The sequence below is a fragment of the Gossypium raimondii genome, chromosome 5, assembly GCF_025698545.1.
Source record: "Gossypium raimondii isolate GPD5lz chromosome 5, ASM2569854v1, whole genome shotgun sequence".
Lineage (NCBI taxonomy): Eukaryota > Viridiplantae > Streptophyta > Magnoliopsida > Malvales > Malvaceae > Gossypium > Gossypium raimondii.
The window spans coordinates 5,063,242-5,082,985 of record NC_068569.1 but is presented as its reverse complement, the minus strand read 5'-3'; the positions used below and the strand labels follow the sequence as shown (position 1 = coordinate 5,082,985).

Below are 19,744 nucleotides of genomic sequence, written 5' to 3'. Positions count from 1 at the left end.
TTTAATCGAAGGAAACAACTCAGGGGACAACTACTGAGAGGCATCATTGAGCTTTGCAACTGAGGTTCACTCATATATTCAGAGAATTAGAAAACCGAGTTGCCTATAATTATATGGCAGGAGCCACAGCTGCCAATGCATTCCTGCTGTAGCGTTTTGAGCATCCACCCGAAGGAGTTTGCAATCTGTTGGGTCGAAATCATTTTTTTGAATCCGACTTTTTATAGAAAACGAAATGAAAATGAAAATGAAAACAAAAAATGAGAATCGTCACAAATCTTTTTTTTATGAGGTATGATCGGGTCACCTTATAAATTGATTGTTTTAATAAACAGTTTGATTTATTAAAACAAAGATTTTTGGTCTACAAAGTTTAGGAAACGGGTTCGGGAGTCGGTTACGCACGAGGAAGGGTTAGCACCCTCGTAACGCTCAAAATTGGTATCTAGTTGATTAATTAATGTTTTGGTGTCGAAAATTAAAAATTCGGAAAGGGTTTAAAAATAAGATCTCTTCTTGTATCAATGTACTTTTTAGTCAAATCTTTTGAATAAACATATAAAATGACATTTTATCTCGAAATAACAAAATGTCATATTCAGTAAGTTAGAATACGACATCTTGAATACTTGAAAATAAGCTTACCTTTTATTTTATTATCAAATCTCATGCATCTTAATTTTGAAAGGATATTCGGTCATTTAGATTTAACGAGAAAATTGAAACCCCATAAATTAGGTAACGACTTTTCGAGTCTCCAAATACGAAATATTGCCTATCTTCGAATTTTCCTTTTTTGAGTAATAACAAACGTAATATTTAAAATGATGGGCACTTATCTTATATTTAAATATAGTGTATGGGGTAGTGATGATGAATAATAAGTTAATACAGAAATGTCATGATAGCAATAACGTAATTATAATAATAACATTGATATTGTTAATCACATCATGGTAATAATGAACGAATAATGTAATTTTAGATAAACATAAAAGGTGAAATATGCACAAAAATAAATAAACATAACATGAGGTTATCAAAAATAAATGATAAGATAACACGAAATAAAATAATAATGACGGTAATAAAAAATTTGCGCACATAAAAGAATATAACAGTTTAATTTTTAAATGTAAAAGATAATAAACAAAATAGTGAATACATAAATAAATAAGTAAATAAATAAAATAAATATATATAATATTAAATTTGGATATTTTAAAAGGTAAAAGAATAATGAACAAATAAATAGATATATTAAATTAAGGTTCCTTTTAAAATAATAATAATAAATAAATAAATAAAACAAATATAAAAAGATGGAATTAATTGAGTAAAGGACTGAATTGAGATTTAGACAGAATTTAAAGTATAAATCCTAATAAAATAAATAGTAAAACCAAAGTAAAGACCTAAATGGAACGTGCGCAAAAAGGAGGGGGACCAACTGGACGTAAATGAAATCAAATTAAAATTTTACGGTAAAAATTAAAAGAGAGAAAAATAAATAGGACTGCATTGTAAAACATCGAAAAAGCGGGAGGAACAAAACCATAAACACCCCCTACCAGCGAAAACACGCGGATCCTAAGGGATGGGTCGGGTCAGACATGGGTCGAATCAAAACGACGCCGTTTTAGTGCTCACCTTTTAAAATGGTCCAAGGACCAAATTGAAACAAAAATAAAGATAAGTGGAAAAATTAAAAAATAAAAAACAAGGATAGGACCACATTAAAACCTGCCTCAAAAACTGAAGGACTAAGGGCACAAATAGCCCCTTCGTCTAAAAACACGCGGATCCTAGGCGGTTCGTGTAACACCCTTAACCCTTATCCGTTACCGAAACACGGTTACGGAGCATTACTGAACTTTACGAATTAAATACAGACATTTCTCAACATTTATTACACATATTAAGAATCAATCATATAACACTCATATTGTCCCTTAGATGGACCTTAGAGGCCCAATATTCACATTAGAAGTGAATCGGGACTAAACCGGGTACACAGGGAATTTTTTCTAAAATTAAAAAAAAAATTCTTAGAAGCAGGGGACACATGCCCATGTCTCTACCCATGTGGACGAAAATAGGTCATTTTAAGGCCACTTTTCTCACCCATTTTGACATTAACCTGCACTCAACATTTACATACACCAATATATCTCAATCAAGCAATCAATACAAGCTAAAACATGTTCTCAATATGACATAACATCACAAATATTTCTTTTACTTATACCTACCTATTTAACTCATTTAATTGATTTATCAAATTCTACTACTAATTACATGCATACAAACATTTAATATTCACAACCATAATTCAAACTATTTCATTGCCAAACCAACCCTATACATGCCATATAAATCAAAATTTACATTGCAAAAACTACGGAATAAACTGGATAGTGTAGCTTGATGTGTTGATCCGATCTTCCGACTACATGTTAATCTACAAGAACATTAAACAATACGAGTCAGCTTAATGAAGCTTAGTAAGTTCAATAGGTTAAACATTGATCTTACAGAACTTAATATAATATAATAAATTAAAATTTAAATAAATCATACATTTTTTCCTGTCAAATACAATATAATCAATAAACACACTTCCTTCAGATCAATGTCATAATAATCTATAAATCTTTCAATTCAATCACATAAGTTTCTTACCATTTCTTACTGAATCGAAGAACGGCTTACGAATATAAGTATGTCGTTCTTTTTGTGCCATTGTCCAACTATGGTCTTACACATGCATTGTCATGGCCTTGCCATGGTCTTACATTTGTAGTGTCATAACCTAGTTATGGTATTATCATCAGAATGCTATAGCCCAGCTATGGTCTTACACATGTATCTATACTGCCATTATCCAATCATGGTCTTACGTTCAAGGTGCCATAACCCAGTTATGGTCTTTTCATTAAAATGTCATAGCCCAACTATGGTCTTACATTTAAACATTGTCATGGTCCAACCATGGTCTTATCTGTCAATTCATTATTTGTCACGGAACGATCGTGCTCAATCATGCGTTTTGCTCGTTTTAAACATTCAATTTAATTTTTATACTTTTATAATAATCTTAATTTCAACAACAAAATATGAATAAATATATTATACCATTCCTAAATTAACAAATAATCATGAAAGTTTAACTATATGAACTTACCTGGGTTGGATTGTAAAATTGGTAATAGTTCAGAGACTACTCGACTAATTTTCCTTTTTCTCGTTGATCTATGAGCTCTTGATATGATGCGAAAATATGAAAAACCAGCTTAGAGGACCTTCAATGGCATTTTTGGACTGAAAATTAGAAGAAGAATAGCCTAGAAAAGTTTAGAATTCAATTTATTTAAGTTAATTTCACAAAATTTACAATTTTGCCCTTTAATCACATGATTTTTGTTTTATTTTCTGCTTATGCTGCCTCATGCCTTTATTTTAGGCATAATTTATCCTTAAGTCCTCCTTTGTTTACCATTTATGCTATTTAATCACTTTAGCAAGTTTTGCACCTTTTTCAATTTAGTCATTTTTAATTAATTAACTATTGAAACGATAAATTTTTTAACGAAAGTTTAATACTACCTTAATGACACTCCGTAAATATTTATAAAAATATTTACAGCTTAGTTTATAAAATCGAGGTCTCGATACCCCGTTTTTAAAACCAATTAACCTAATAATTCCTTTTAAACTCAAATCACTATTTCCCAAATCTTTCTAAAATCACATTTAACTCGTAAATACTAAATAATAAAATTTACGAGTTTACTCATCGGAATTGGTGACTTAAATCACTATTTCCGTTACTACTAAAAATTTAGACTGTTACAGTTCGGGTCGGATCGGATTGGGTTATATTAAAACGACGCCATTTTGGCACGTAAAGCTTAGTCCCAAGACGACATCGTATGGGTCATATTATAAATATAAAAAATCAAAACCAAAAATCATTTCAGCCATTGTTTTAAAAAAAACCTTCTCCATTCTCTCTCTCTCTGGGCTAAACTTAGATTCCGGCCATCAGCCACCATGGCGGCCGCCGATCAGCGGCGATGGCGCCGCCTTCCATAGTGGTCGGAGAATAAAAAAAGAGGCCTTTTTGATTGTTTTGCTACCCCAACCCCAATCTAAGATCAAAACTCCCAAAAGTCTTTCAAAAATTGGAAGAAAAAAGTCAAAGGAATTCTTCGGTTTCGTCTTCTCCGATAGCAAGAAAGGTAAAAAAATTTTGTATTTTTGAATATGTATGTATGTATGTATGTATGTATGTATGTATGTATGTATGTATGTATGTATGTATGTATGTATGTATGTATGTATGTATGTATGTATGTATGTATGTATGTACGTATGTATGTATGTATGCTATATTCGTCTTTCTCTTTTGATTTTTTTCGTCTCTATTTCTCTGTAGAAAATTACATTAATATTTTGGCTTTTTATAGCCAAATGTGTTACAATATATATATTTTTTGCTTCTATATTCTCTACTGTTATTCTCTCCTTTTTTGCAGGTTCGATGTTTGGTCAACGGAGGGGAGAGAATAGGCTCCTTTGTTGTTTTGGTGCAAGGCAGCAGACCTCAGGCGGCATGCTCGTTGCGGAGGCACATGGAGTGGCGCAGGGGGTGCAGCATTGGAGGCTGGTTAGGGTTTCAATTTTTACTGAAACTAAGTTTAGTTTTGGGCCAACGGGCCGCCTAGGGTTTTCTTTGTATTTTGGGCTTGTACTTTTGTTATTTGAGCCTGTAATTTTGTTAATGGACGGTTATTTATTAAGGCTCAATCAAATTTGGGCATTTACTTGTTGCTTAATGACTGTTACATAACACGGTGCTATTAGAAGGTCCGGAGTTGACCAGTGTTCTGTAGTTATGAGTTTGCTCTCCTTTTCTTACCCCAAAAAAAAAACATGCAAAACAAAAGAATCATCTAGAAATTTTACCAGATAACTTTACCCGTAATACACGAAATTAACATAGAATTATACCAAAAAAGATATTACATTATGTAAAACTCAAATAAAATTTACACACTTTCATAATTATTAATATTTTTACTATATCACTCTCATATGTTAAGTTCCTACTATGAGTAAAATAAAATTCTTAAAGGATTTGTTTTAAGTAAATTAAAAAATTTAATTGCTAAATATATATTAATGAAACAACAACTTTTTGTACTAATATGATTAAGATATTAAATCGATTCAAAAATTTACATTTATATATTAATAAATTCATCAATAGATTTGTTAAAGAATTATGAGTTGATATTTGGTACACTAGAAGAAGTAGCCTTAAAAAATGACGTGTCTTTATTTCTTAAACAATATATTTGCCAACCCCTAACCTTATGAAGTCTAAAAACTAAGTGTGAGCATTCAATTGAATCGAGTGAAAAATTTTGACTTAATCGAGTTGGTGAGTCTCATTTTATCATTCTAACTCGATTTGATTTTTTTCAAATCGAGTTGAGTGAAATATAATTTAAGTCGAGTTGAATTGAGTTAAAATGTTCGAGTTAAATTAAAAAATTAAACATGGCAAATTAAAATATTGTTACAATATAATTAATTCCATATTCAAGCGCATAAATTTAAAACCATAAACATTTGAAACTCTTTCAAAGCAAAATAAGAGAAAAAAAAAATACTTTAGTATAGTAAACTTCTATTGTTAATTTATTAATTATTTAGGCTCCAAAATTATTATTTTAGATTTTTAAATTTTTATAACTTTATTTATATACTCTTTAGAATTTTTTATAGTTCTTAATTTTTTTAATTTTTATTAAAAATATAAATTCTGGAATTATTATAAATATTTTGAATTTTAAAAATACATATATGTATATTTAATTTTAGTTATGAGATATGTGAATTAACTCATTTTCAAAATTGATATAGGACCAAAGAAGTATTTAGATCAATATGTTATTTGAGTTATTCGAATTATAAAATTCAATTTGATTCGAACTCGATTAACTCAATATTGAATTCACTCAAAAAACCGAGTAAATCAATTCAATTAACTCAAAATTCAATTTTTTTTTAATTTTTTAACCCCTACTAAAAACTATAAGAATATATATTAATCCCCACCTCGGCCCCTTTATACCTTATTTACGTTTGCATGCGTAATTCCGTGCATGCATGAATCCACTCCTAAACGAATCTAAAACAAACCTTGTTCGGTAAAAAAGTTTTGATATTGGACCCTAAAAGTTCAATTTTAATAAAACAAAGGTTAAATTACTCGTATATATAGGAATCTAATTTGACTTTTATTCACAAAAGCAACATGAAAATGAATAAATAAATAATAAAAATATTATTTGGTATATTGTTAAATAAAATTAATGATTTATATGTATCTTATAAAAATATAATAAAATATTTAAAAATACATAACAAATTTATAAGAATCTTGTGAAATAAAAACACACACTATCAATCTAACAAATATTAAACCTTAATAATATATCTAAATTATGTATATATGTGTGTAAAATTTTCAGGGTTGTTGTAAATCTTTTAGCTTTTCTGAAGCAAGCAATCATTTTTAAGTCTTGTAAATATTAGCAGTAACCTTGACTCGCAATTATTGCGGGAAACTGAAATCAATAGTTTCAAGTGAAATTAAGCCTACAGATAAGAGGAAAAAAGAAAGACTAAACTAAAAACTTATTCCTTGTGTAGCATTTAGACATACTGAAACAAAAGACGACAGAATTTCATGAAATTAAAGCATATGGTATGGATATGGGCATGGGCATGGTGGAAAAGGGATTTCCAAAACTCCTTCAAGCATCTGTGAGACTGCTCTCATGGTGGGTCTCAGCGACGGATCTTCTTGAATACACCAGATGGCAACTTGCACAAACTTCTCTACTTTTCCTATGTCATTCAAGGCATCCATGTCGTTTTCAACTAGTGCATCTAATGCGCCTTCGCAGTAGCAGTCATAAGCCCAGTCAGTTAAAATTGCTCTCTCTTCCATGTCGCTCTCCATGTCTACACTTCTTCGGCAACAAGTGAGTTCCAGCAGCAGCACTCCAAAGCTATAAACATCCACCTTCACGGTTATCGGCAGGTTCCTAAACCACTCCGCTGCCACGTATCCTTTGGTTCCTCGAACAGCAGTATTGGTATGGCTCTGGTTCACTAACAAAAGCTTTGCCAATCCAAAGTCTGAAATCTTTGCATTGTAATGCTCATCTAGCAGAATGTTCTGAGGCTTTATATCACAGTGAATAATCTTGTTGGAAATTGGCCAACCATGCTGCTGTTACATGTTTTGGTTGAAGTGCATGCAGCTTGATGATATGCTGCAGCACGTATACTTGCTGTAACAGCAAGGTTTTCTCTTTAGTTCTTTGTTGATTAAACTAGTTGAAAATGAACAAGTTGACGGTAACTTGATGCATTAGGTGTTGAATGACTAGTTTAGGTGGCTTGTTTATGTATACAAGCAATGTTTATCAAGTTACTAGGCTACTTAGTGGCAGTAGGTAGTATTTGGTGATGTATTTGATTATAAATATGTTGTTTTTCTAGTTGAATGAATGAGCTGAATGAGCTATCAGCCATAGCTCCCTTGCCGCACATTTGTGAGCAAGTAAAATTTTTTCTTGCATCTAGTTTCATTGTTCTGTTCTCTTTGTTCTCTTCTTTTGCTGCTGCCCTTGTTTTAACAAATCTGCGTGCTGCATTCTTCATGCAAGTAGAGGAGCCCTCTTGCAATCCCCAAAGCAATCTGAGTTCTTTGGCTCCAACTAGGCCTTGAGCCACAGAAAAGGAAGCTTGCTAGACTGCCATTGCTCAAGTACTCATAAACCAGTAACCTATTATCTCCATCATCACAGAATCCGAGCAAACGGACGAGGTTCCTGTGATGCGTTTGACCAATTACATGCACGTCAGTCTTGAATTCTTTCTCAGGTATTCAATCTTTTCACAGCTACCTGACTGACATAACTCGTAGGTAACGTCCCTTTATAAACAATGCCTAAAGATCCCCTTCCTAATTCTTCTTTGAACTCATTTGTAGCATTCTCAAGCTCTTTGTAAGTAAAAGTACGCAAATTTGTTTCCACGGCAACTTCATTCTTTGGCAATAGTTTGAGTCTCTTTTGGTAGATGAACTAAAATCCTAGACAAGTTGCGGTAACCAGAATGAAAATAAAGAACACAGAAATGCCTAGAAGTACTGATAATGCAAGGATCAAAGTTTCCTGATTCTTAATTTCTTGATTGGGAAAATAAGGACAGAAAGGAGGTCGATCTCCTTTCCTAACTTTGAGAAAAGCTTTTGCCCCAAAGTGACTGGGAACGGGTCTTCCATTCGTCAGTGGTAGCCTCTTCTTCCAACACTTATCACCTTCTCTGTAAATGGCGACGGCACACATACAGTCATGCAAGCAAGATTGTCTGCATTGGTCTTCAGTAAATGGCTCCAAGAGTGCATAATCACCTAGTGGCCAACCCACATTTGTTAGCACTTCAAACTCATACAGGTCTTCCACGGGACCTGGCTCTTCTTCACAACTCAGAGTGAAGTTAGGCTTGCAATTGCCATACTGGTTACTTGGATCAACTAAAGCATAACCCCTGGGACATCCACAACTCGGCCTCTTGTCCGCGTTGAGACTGCATATACTGTTGAAACCACACACGCCGCTACTTGCACCAACAGGACTACAGGAGTTGATGTGCAAATATTCTCAGGCTCAGACCAAAGACTAGTCCACGTATCATTCCCGGTGGAAGCCTTGGGGTGAGAGTAGAGTGTGAAAACTCCGTCGAAATCGAGAGTTGCTCTGTAGTACAAGTCTTTAGCTGAGCCCGTTATTGTAGGTGTTAGAACGGATCTTTCTTCATTTTCTCTCAAAACAAACAAGTAGCCTGATTCATTGAAGACTAACTGGAAACCAGGACTGGATGAATTGGAATCTCCAGCAGTGACAATTTTATAGTAAGGGTCATTAACATGTTTACTGGGCAAGTTTACGGTAGCAAGAACAAGATCACCATCTGATTGCAAAACCATCTGAGACAAAAAGCGATATAAACTAAAATAATACAATTTTTTGTCAAATTATATTTGTTTATCTATTGTTGAAATTATTTTTTTAATATTAAAATTTTAATTTTTAAATTTCAAATATTAAAATAAATTAATAAATTGTTAAAAGAAATTGTCCACTGATAATGTCAACCATTTTATTACTATAATATTAAAATTAATTAATTTAATCTCCTTCTAAATTTTAAAAATTTATTTTATGTTTCTAGAGTATCTTTAACAAAATTAACTCAAATAACTTATATAAAATAATTGTCTCTGAAACTTAAATTCTTTTGATTATATAATCTTGAATCTTCCATGCTGAGCTAAAAGTAAAGGAAAAACACTTGCAATTAATTAAATTATTTGCTTATTTTTCGTTTGGGTAAAGAAGTGATGAAAAATTATGAGTTTTGGTTTAAATGGAAGATAAAATTAATTAATTGTTAGTATTTTCTTTGTTTTAGCTTGGCATGGAAGATTCAAGATCATATAATCAAAAGAAATTTAGGTTTCAGTAAATACAATAATTTTCATTGATGATTTTGAAAATAATTTCAAAATATCAAAATAAATTAAATAAATTGTTGAAATAAATTGTTGAAAGTTTTTATCCATTGATAATATCAACTTATTTGCTACTTTAATTTTGAATCTTGATATTTAAAATTTATATTTCAAAACTCAAATTTAAAATTTTCCATAATAGGATAAACAAACACATTTTGACAAATTTTGTATATTATTTTAGTTTCTATCGTGTTTTCACTTTAATCCTTGATTTTTGTTTACCTCAATCAATTCTTAAAAAGATATTTTTAGATGACCAAAATGAAAGCGACCCAAAAGTTATTTTTATAATCAAATTAAAATAATAATTTTTTATAAATAGTAAATGCTTCTAATCAACTTATTATTTTTACTAAAAAATTAAATCAATTCGATTCAATACAAATTCAAACTGACAAATAATATGACTCATATCTATTTGAGAAATTAAGATAAAGAAAACTGATTAATTAAGAATTAATATTTTATTATCTATTTTTCTCATATTTTTAAATCTATAAAATCAATAATATAATAAATTATTTTATTAATAATGTTTCTATTAAATTAAAATATAATTAACATTCATAACAAATTATTAATATAATATAATTATAATTATAATTATTTTATTAACAATGTTTTTATTATAAATGTAATAGTTATTATTATTCTATATTTATTAGTTTTGCTATTATATGATTTTAATAATTTTACCATTTTGTTACTAAATATTATGTGAAAAGTAAAGAAATATTAAAATATTATTTTTTAGGTGAAATTTGAATCATATTTAAATGATAAGTTGTTTTATCTAATTACTTAATATTTTACTATCGGTTGTTTTTAATTTTTTATTTTTAAATTTTTATTAGCTGCTTATTATCTAAATTAATTTTTCAAAATTAATAAATTTTTATTATAAATTAGGCTAAATATCGTTTAATTAACAAATATAAATTTAATAAATAAACACGCAAAATAAATGTTTTATAAAAGACAAAAATCTAAAATTTTTATTTTAAAATAACTCATTTATAAATTGTAAATTTAATTAATGTACATGTAGATTGCGATATTAAATTTAGCTATTATGAACAGATAAATTATTTACCCTTAATTACTTCTGATGATTTTAATTGATGAAAAAAATATCAAAACCTAAAATTAAGGTCATAATTGGGTGAAGCAAAAAATTAACAAAGAACCCTGTTACCCTCTAATACTCAAAATTAACATAGACAAACATCGAATTATAACAAACCTAGTTCAATATCCTGAAGCTATCAGTCCTCAGGATTCATAATAACCCAGAGAAAGAAATTAATCAAAGCCATTGTTTTGGGTTTAGCATTTATTTTATACCATCAAATTTCCATAGTTTTTGAAGTTTAATATAACTCAATTATGAAACGATATACATGCATGCACTATGTATATCATTTAAATATCTTTACTGACTGAACTGATCTTCTTCACCTACGGACTTTCCATTAGTAATTTTCTGGATGTGTGTTCAGCTCTGAAGAGCTGGGCATTAGGCTTCGGATGTCCTCATAAATGCTGGTTAAGCTCCTCATCCTAACTTTCTTCTTATTGGAGGAGCCTTCCTCTTCCTCTTCCTCTTCGTCTCCTTCTCGGGACCTACCATCGGCACAACCGCCTCTGGATGAGCCTACCTCCGTCAGTGAACAGCCAATCCTCACCCCAGTTTCAGCTTTTCCATCTTCGCTATTCCCCGCAATCATCCCCTTTTCACCTGAGTAACAAATTTGAAGCAAACAATCCATGAACTCCCTTCCCTTGATTGCATGCATATATCAGTTGAAAAATCAATTTTACAAGTTTTGGGGTACGTAAAAGTAAACATAGAAATGATGAAACATAATGTAGTTTCTTTGAATAGCACACATATATAATGAAGTAAAACATAAAACAAAGAGGTCATATATTTCATTTTCAGCTCCAGAAATAATCGAGGAATGAAGACGTAAAGATCGAACTTAATTATAAAACTCTGCAGTAATATTAACACTGTCATTTTATATATAATATAACTAATTAAGCTTGAAATATGTCGAAGGCATTTTTCATCTAAAATGGGGTTATATTTTTATTCTTTACACTAATTTTTCTCACCTAGTTCTCGAGAAACAAACAAAGGTTCCACTACGAATTGAGCAGAATATCAAATTTTAGGTCTTTGTAACAATTGATGCCTAAGTCCTAAAGGGCTAAAACACATGCAAAACCTAAGTTTCTGATTCTACAGTTCATATATATATGTAAAAGGACTTTCAGGAAAATGAAAATACTTGCATAATAATATATATATATATATATATATCCATACTTGCATAACAAGGGAACATTGCATAGTACGTAATATTGGAGGATTCTGCTTATCTAGTATTTTTCAAGTTTTTTCGGACTGCTGTTAATGGAAATATATCACAGCCAAGCATTAGTACCAACCTTCGCTTGTTGGCGTACAAAGGGAAAGCTAACGATTACTAACGTCCTACGATAGAAAAACTTGCTGAGCAAAAAACAAAATTAAGTGAAATCAAACTTGAGGAGTGAATTATTTTTTTAAAAACTTTTAATTTGTTTCTAGGAACAAAAGCATAATAGTGAAAATAGCCTGTTTTGATTCATGTATTAATAAAGAATGTCTCTTGGTACATAATTTATGACACAATGTATATTTTTTCACAACACAACACAACACAACACCTTCAATTGATAATTATATTTTTGGAATAATATTTAGATAAAAAAGCACATTGCTAATGTATCAAATACCAACCTTTATATTTCTTCATTTGAAACTTTTCAATAAAGTTGTGTAATTTGATGCAACTTTGTATGATAAAAATAAAAATAAAAATTATTATAATCATTTTAAAAATAAAATATCATTTATAATATCATTTCACCACCAAACACAAGCGCGAATATCAATCTTCTGACCTTATGTATAAAATATAATAGTTGAGTATGTTCTGTATTTTTTTATAATGTTGGATAACTAACTTTGCAAACTTGTAACGGTGCGAAAAAAAAGCTGAATTTTAAAACCATTTTAAACCTGAGGAAAGAAAGCATACCTTTCCAAGAAGCAGATGAAATATTTGTCCCCTTGCGATTTGATATACCGATACAAGAGTCATTTTCTTTCCTAGAACATCAAAATTAAGCTTTTTAATCTAAGATATTAAGATGAAATCATGTACTCTTAATACACTTTAAATGCTAAGCAAATGGATAATTTTCTTTAATTTATTAGTTCTAATATGGATACAGTATGGTAGGTCGGGAATCAAAATTTTACATTGGAGAATTAGAGAAGAGATCGAGTATCTGTTTTCCGGCAATTCCACCTCCTTGTTCCATGACCTATAAAAAAAATCATACCAAAGAAAAAATCAGTAAATGATATATCAATTACTTAACCTTATCAACAACCTTAGTGGTAGAAGTTGTGTTAAAAGGCGTATATAGGTCTAAGAATAGACTGATGATTGGAATTTATGAAACCTATAAGATCAAAGATCACCATTTCATAAAGATGAACACCAAGAAATGAAAAATCCAAGGGAAATATATGAATGAATAGAAATCAGAAAAGAAAAACCATTGCTTGAGTTGGATTTTTTTGGTCCAACGGACTCTTGTTCCTTTCATTTCTTGACTGAAGTTCAGTGACTGTTTCTCCATTGCGGACGGGGATGGTGGGGGAATGCTCCTCTTGCACACGGGGCCAGACGAGGTGATAACTACAGGTAGATGATGAACAACCTAGCAGTTTGTGTGCTCGTGCCACAATAGAGGGCCAATCAGTGAGTACCACCTCTTGTGATGCTTCTCTACCTGTTCCTTCAGCAGATGTTGGAAGAGAGGATGGCTTCATTTCTTCTTCTGTTGTAGAAGCGACTGAAGTTGGCACGATTGGATATGAGGGAAATCTCTTTCTAATCCTCATTTATATATATTTCAGACAGAAAGGGAAAGAAGAAAAGTTTGTGTTTTAAAATAATTACGAGTTTTAGTTTATAAATGTCACCAAGGCAAAAGTAAAAATTAACCGAGGAATGCGACATCTGTTAAATATGTCTGTTACTTACAGCTCCATTAATCATTAAATGCTATAAAGTCACGGTTCATTTAGCTATCGCTTCTTACAACATGATCATAATTTATTTAATTCGAGTCCTCAAAACATTTCACAATGCAAAGGTTGGTGAGCAGTAAGTCGTTACGAGGAAAACGATGCTGGCATACATACGGAAACGTTTGCATAAAGAGGATACGAATAGTAAGAAAGCCAAAGAGAGCTAAATGAATTACGGTAGTATATATTCAGTTGTAAAATAAACAATATTTACTCCAAAAAAACAAACAATATTCAAGTTCAAAATTTTCACACTACATATCTGTCAAAATGAATTTCTTTTATTGTTTGACCCCCAATCTGTCAATTTTCTAAATATAGAATAAAAATCTGGCCAGATGTAAATCATTAATGCAAAAGATAAAAAATTAGAAAAATAATATTATTATTATCAGTAATCACAATTAATGTTAATAGGAAACTTCATAACTGCAGTGGTGCAGTTACTACCATACTTGGAAGAACAGATTAGTACGCAGTGGCTATTACCAAGTATGATCCTGAAATTAAGATGATATCAAAGGAAGCAAACTACATGTAATATAGCTACAATATTCACCTAGTTTCTGGAGAAAACTGTTATTTATTATATGCATACTCATTTTAAAATTTAGATAATTAAAATTCTTTTTCTTTAATTTATTCCCTCTAATTAAAATAAATTCTAACTATTTACTAACACCAAACTCCACCACGGGCAAAATTGCAAAAAAAGTTTCCTCCATGGTAAAACCTATTCTCAACAACGCAATCACCACCATCAACCTCCGTCGACAAGCTTCCATCCCCATTTTCTTCACTTGCCACTGCCACAAGTCCCCCGCCGACGGCAGCATGCACAGGGAGTGGTGGGACAACTACCTCATATTGGACGACACCGTTAATTCCGAGCTGTTCCCCGAGATCGGACGCTGTAGAAACCTGATGAGGTGGTCGAGAAGAACACGTACAGCGGGTTTCTAGACATAGGTAGCCACCCTGTTTTGGAACCCTTGATGGACACCGACGATATATACCCTGCACCTCCCACTTTCGTTATTAACACCAGGTTGAAGTAGGATTGTAGTCCATCCATGGTGGACCTAATGCCTCCTTTCTTCACACCTGACAGCCGACAATTTAACATACCTTAAAGATCGTGATGATTTGAATTGGGTTTTACCACCTTCTGAAGAGAACAGGAATAATTTTAGCTCGATATTCCGCAATCTGCAAGAATGCCGGTTCGACCAAATCGAAGTGTTCTCGAGGGGACTGCACCACCCGCCATTGTCACTAGATAAAGCATAGTTAGGGGGACAAAAGTTGGTGGTCGTCACGGTTATGGTTCAAATAATGCACCATTGAGGATCAACGTTGCACCGGAGCTTGTAGTAGGCACCGCAGTTTTTTCCTAATAAAGGTTATACCGATCACATCCAAACGGTACCAAAATTATCCATAATCATTCTAAACACTATCCATAACTCATATATCAAATAATACCTTATATTTACTCACCAAAACACATAAAACACAAGTACGAGAATCAATTAGTTTCCTATTTACTTACATAAACATTCATCTAAGTACATGTCATAGTGGAGATAACATACTCTTCTCCAAACTCTTAAGATGGGATGATATGTGAAAGACTGATCCTCAATAAATCCTCAGTTTAGGTCTTTACCTATGCATTAAAAATAACACGGTAAGCATCTTAAAACTTAGTAAATACAACAAAAATTAAACTTACTTTTTCATTAATTAAAGATAAACAAAATAAAAAAAATGTTGTAATAAATAAGTTTAGAACATATTTACAATAAAATTTCTATGCTATACAACATTCATTATACTTGGGTTCACTATCATTCTAATTACTTACACTTAATCTCGTCCAATTACTTACACTTAATCGCGTCACATCATTCGTAACCTTAATTTTATCTTTTAAAATTTATCGGATGCCCTGTGTAAAACGTACAGGATATGTGAAAGTAACACAAAGATGCATCAAAGTGCAATAACAGAATAGAGTAGCACTGAAGTGTAATGCCAAAACAAAATAGCACTAAAGTGCTTAATCAAAACATAATAGCACCAAAGTGCAATAACAAAACAAAGAGCGCGCTAAATGCTTCCTAATGACATTACATTTATATCCTACTAATTCATATCTTGTCTAGATGGACAAATGTAACAAAATCAATTTCTCATTTACATTTCAGAACATAATTTATATACTTTTAATTTCTTTTCAATTTAATCCAATTATTTCAAAACTCAACAATTACCGTCATAACATTTCCATATCATTCCATATGTTCATTTATAAATTAAATCATTATATTTACCTTTTCTATGAATTTTTATATATTTATAATTTAATCCTTTTCTCACTATTCTTTCATTTCACTTTAACAAATCACTTAATAAATGGAATTAAATAATTAATTCCATCATTCTTAATCAACTTCTTATTTATGCATACCATAATAATTAATAATTAAAAATCATGTAAACATTTATACATCTAATTAAACTTGCTAATTAAAATGATTTAAACTAAGTAAAATTCTAGTAGTACGTCCAAAGACTTGTGATTAAGCTTTCTTATTCTTCTCTTAATGATCACTTCTCTTCTCTTTTCTTCATTTCCATATCAAAACATACAAGATTTATTTATCGAATTATAATCAAACACCATATTTATAATCTTTAAATAAAACTAACATGGAATCCATGTAAAACTAACCATGCTTACCTTGACCTCTTGTAATCAAACTCTAATTCTTATTTTCTCACTCCTCCAAGGCAACTATGGATGTCCTTCTCATAAAACTAAGATAACTACTAGGCTTATCTATTGATTTTAGTAGATATTCATGAAAGAGATAAGAGGAATTAAACTTGGAAAGCTTGGAAATGGTGAATAAGGACTAAAATGTAAGGTTTGCAAAGTTTTTTGTTTCTTTCTTCCTGGAGGGATGACACAAAAATGATGATAACCATTTTTTTTGCTTTCATCTTTTTATCAACTTAAGAATTAAGGAAAATAAAATTGTTCTAAATTATTCCAACCAATCATAATTTAATATAATTTAGTCCTTAATCATTATTCATGTCATATCTAAATTGAACATTTAGTCTCTCAATTTTCTCTACAATACTATTCGTGAGTCATATTTTCTTTTGGTAAAATTTCACCTCTAGCCTCTCCTTTTTTTTCCCTTCAATTCAATCTAATCATTCTAACTTTTAATTTTCTCACTTTTACCCTAACACTTTTTACTCTCTTACAATTTAGTCAACACCCTAGATTTATTTCTCATAATATACGAGCCTTTTCAATTACTTTCAGCATCTTCTTTTACCGTCAACTAAGACTAATAATTTCTACTTTATTACCTTTTTCAATTTCTAACATATTGACCCTTACATTTCTCTGACTCAAGGAGTATAGAGATATTACAATAACCATATTAAATATTTAAATCTCAAACAAAACATTTCTTTGTATCACTTTTCAAAAGCAACAAATAACTAGCCCTAAGTGGAATACTTCAAAACTTTATTCCAAAAAAAAAGTAACATTATACAAGTGGAATGTTCCATGACGTTTTTCTCTTTCATCCATTTCTTCACTTTATCCCATATAAATTAATTACTATTATCTTGTTTTTAATTATTTTCTATTTCAACAATAATAAATATAATTTTTGTAAAGACAATAAATCCAAAGATTAAAAATAATTAATGAAAGTTGTGATTTCATTTTTCTTTTATAAAAGAAAAAGGCTAAAGCCTTGGCATAATTTCTAAGCACAAACGCTCACATGTAATGCCAGAACAATCATAGTGCTTCACAAAGGAAGCATAAATCCCTTGTAAACATTCTCAATGTTGATGTCGCATTGACGATCTCGTAACTCCCTGATGTTGCGTATTAAAGCAATGCTATTATCATCCTCATCACTACTGTTAAGCATACAAACCGCTTGCAAATTATTAATTTAGAGTAGTACTTTGCAATACCTTCACTCCAAGCTAATGAGAGCCTGTCAAATATGGCTCACAACTCAACTTGCAGTGAAGAAGTGACATCTAAACTCATGAAAAGCTGTGATTTTAAAAGCAATGATTTTGCTTTGATGATTCTGCAAAAGTTTTCCTTTAATAGATTGGCTATTAAAAGAACACTCTTCATGTTAGTGATGGTCGCCATCTCAGGAATTGGAATATGTGCAAAGTTTTTACAAGAGAATGGATATCTTGTTATATATGATTCTTTATGTTTTATAATGCATTCAACCATAAATTATACAAGTATGTAAATATGAAATGATGAGAAGAAGCAAATTGGAATTTGGTTTTCCTAAAGCTAGCTAACCTTGTGATTCTTTTCTTGAAAGCATTCAAAATAGTTTCGATGATTAGTCGAATTCAAAACTGTGACTCGTAAGTACATACGTTTTGATCTACCTATATCTCAGAATAGCATGAGTTAGAATTAGGGTCTATAGGCAATTCATATGCTTCAAACTGTTTTTTTAAATGAAAATTATTTTTGTTTCTTGTGATGATCGATTGTAAGCAGTTCAGAAGACACAAATGGAAGGTATAAACATTTTTTTCGCCTTAAAACTTTTCAAGATAATTTTGTAAGAAGGGGTGTAATGTTTAATTAAGGATTATATATCTTATCTCTAGTCATTCGTAACAAGATTTTTTCCACCCATCATTATAGATTAACTTAATATGTGTACTTTGCAGAAGACACATGATATTTTTTTCTCGTAACTGGTCGGATTTCCATGGTGATGCAGCGAGGTTTTTGGAGGACGATGAGTTCCTTGCTGCAGGTGCTGGTAGTGAAGGAAGATGAGCTCAGCTTTAAGTTGCTTTCGTAGGCCGTAGCACCTGTAGCAGCATAACCTTAGTTTACTCGATGCTTTGGTTAAAATGTGCTAAAAGTCCCTTCACTTTATGTACATTTAGAATTCTGTCCTACTTTTATTCCAAGGAATTTAATCCTTCTATCTTTCAAATTTAAAAATGTAAGTCTAATTGTTAACAATGTAAATTTTCTTTTGTTAAATTTAATTTCATTACAGTGCATTTTTTTTTGTTACAATGCTACAAAATGATTTTTTTTTTAATTTCAAAATGTTACATTAACAAATTAATAGAATAATTTTAACAATTAATCTAAAATTTGAAATCTGAAAGGAAAAGGACTAAATTCTTATAAATGAAAGTGATGAGACTAAATTTCAAATGCATAAAGAATACAATGACTTAGGGCGTATTTTAACCTTATGTTTCTATACGTTTTCCTTCCATAAGTCACTTCATTCATAGCAGCAAAGAAGAGGCCCAAGTCCATTACAAAAAGGAAACCCTAGACCCAAATTATGTCTCTTGATTATTTAATAAAAAATTTAATCAAAAAGATAGTCATTTGAATAATTATATTAATTTGGATAATAGTATCGAATCTTTATGTTCTTATAAATAATACTCAAGCCGGTGTCTGCTCAGCCCTCCTCAGTTTACTTTTCTCTCTCGTCTTTGCAAATTATTTCCTTACTCCATGCTTTCGAATGAATAAAACTCGGACCTGTCCACACTTCCTTTTCTTCAGCCTCCGGTCATCAAGTAGCGGTTGATTGGGTTCCCTTGCGAAGGTAGGCTTGTGACTCCCTTCGGTCGGTTGTTTGATGACGCTCCACATTTTTGTTAAGGTTCATGGATGGGCTTTTCTAGTTTCTGGCATGATTTGGTCGTCTGGCGCCACAGGGGCGAATTTAGGGGCATTGGGCCTACGGGGGGCTTGGCCCAATAAATGAAAATTCTGCAATTTAGCTTCCTTATAAGTAATGAAATTTTAAATTAATATGATAAAATTATATTTTAATCTAAAAAATGAAAATGGAAATTGTTTAACC

The 19,744-nt window shown here is 31.0% G+C and overlaps 1 long non-coding RNA gene and 1 pseudogene across 1 annotated transcript; one reads left to right on the top strand and one right to left on the bottom strand.

Annotated features, from left to right (window-relative positions):
• Positions 1-6,766: 6,766 nt before the first annotated feature.
• On the bottom strand, positions 6,767-9,073 carry LOC105766758 (G-type lectin S-receptor-like serine/threonine-protein kinase LECRK3; annotated as a pseudogene).
• A 9,054-nt stretch (positions 9,074-18,127) lies between these two features.
• On the top strand, positions 18,128-18,852 carry LOC128041256 (uncharacterized). The gene is made up of 2 exons (XR_008195979.1): positions 18,128-18,254; positions 18,570-18,852. It is a non-coding gene; the product is annotated as an uncharacterized LOC128041256 (long non-coding RNA).
• The last annotated feature ends 892 nt before the right edge of the window (positions 18,853-19,744 follow it).